Raw genomic sequence first — 1,793 nt, 5'->3', positions numbered from 1 at the left:
TGGTCGGAAGGGTGGGTCACTGGGGGTGTGACTGGAAGTATATATTCTTCTCTCTGACTCCTCCCCTTCCTCTCTGCTTCCTGACTACTATACTGTGATGAACTGTAGCCCTTTGGGTCCTAAACTATGCTATTAATTGGAGCCAGTTGACCATGGACTGAACCCACTGAAACTGAGCTAAAAGATGTCTTTCCTCCTCTTAACTAGTGGGTGTTGGATATTTTGTCCTAGAAAGAAGAAAGTGACTAATAAAGTGACAATTCTGAAGTAATTCAAACATGATAAAGCTAGCTGGGAAATTAAATGTGACCTGTTAATTACAAAATCCCAGGACAGCACCACATAGTTCCCAGGACTTTGTATGTGGCACTTCTTGCAGATTCCAATGAGATATAGGTGACATGTAAGTTCACAGACACCATGAGGAGTCTTCTAGTGTGACTTTTCACAGTACAAGAGTCACTACTCTTCTTTTAGACCCACTCAGTGTCTTCCAGACACTGGATATAATTTTGTTTGTTTTCATACTTTCCTCTCTTGTTCAACCCAAGTTCATCCTGCAGAGCCACTTTTTCCCCTACTCCTTCACCCCTCTCTTTCAAATGAAATTTTGGTAACACTTTCAGCTTGAGTCACCCAAATCTGTGAGGCAGGAGAGATCTGGACTATGTTTAATTTGAGAGCCATTTCTAGAGGAACTATCGGATACCAAGTCTATTATATTATCCTCCAGAAAACACTATTGGATTTCCCAAATTTAGGTAGATTTATTATAAAATGTAACATATGTTAAGAATTGAAAAAGGTAGGCCAAATACATCAGCAGATCAAAGTGCCTGCAAGCAGGTGCAGGGGCCAGCGGTTCTATTCCCAGGCCTGCTATGCCGGCCCCGACCCTGGGACATGCTGAGAAGGCAATTGAGACTGGACGTTGTGGTGCGCTCTTGTAATCCCAGCTCTTGGGAGGTTGTAAACAGGTAGATCACTGTGAGTCCAATCTAGTAGTGAGATCCTGAACACCCTGTAGACCCTTCCCTAAAATACAAAAAAAAATTGAAGTTAAATGTTATTATTATTTTTCTGCAATTACTGTGTATGTTGTGATTTTTCTGGAGATTTGTTTTACTATTATTTTCTGATGACAAGCAAAAGATAAAAGCTTTGAATGAAGTGACTGTCAAACTTTTTCACATAAAGGGCTTGCTCCACTGTCCTATCTTTCTCCTGACTTTCCACGAACATGATAAACCTTTGAAATTTTTGTTTTGAGACAGCCTCTGTGATCCTTAGCATCACTATATATCATTCATGATATATAACCATTTTAACCAGGTTAAAAAGGTTTTTTGTGGCTGGAGATGTAGCTCAGTGATATAGCATGCGCAGGGCCTTGGGTTCTACCTTGCTCATCACAAAAATGAAAATGAAAGTAAAAATGGAGGCTTCAGAAGATCCCTAACTAGTTGCATCCTCAGCATGCTGGCATGTGTCATTCTCTGGTGAGCAGCATGCTATAGGGCACAGGTCTCCCCAAAACTACCCAAGTTTGAGTCTCAGTACTTATTCTTCTCACCTCTGTACTCTTGGTCAAGTCATTTTAAATTTTTGAGAGTCTGCTTTATTGCCTGTAAAATTAGAATAATGAGTATATAACTGCTGTCCCTGCTTACAGTGGGATTTGTTTTTAGCCTCCAAATTTTCCAGAATCCCATTTTAGAGAGGACTTTGAAAAGAAAACTACTCTGATTTGTGCATTGTGAAAAATTCTATGCTTTTAAAAACCCAGGAGACTT

This window comes from Octodon degus, unplaced genomic scaffold (assembly GCF_000260255.1).
Source record: "Octodon degus isolate 3935 unplaced genomic scaffold, OctDeg1.0 scaffold00110, whole genome shotgun sequence".
In the NCBI taxonomy this organism is placed as follows: Eukaryota; Metazoa; Chordata; class Mammalia; order Rodentia; family Octodontidae; genus Octodon; species Octodon degus.
The sequence above is the reverse complement of the archived record's forward strand: the minus strand, read 5'-3'. Positions refer to the sequence as shown.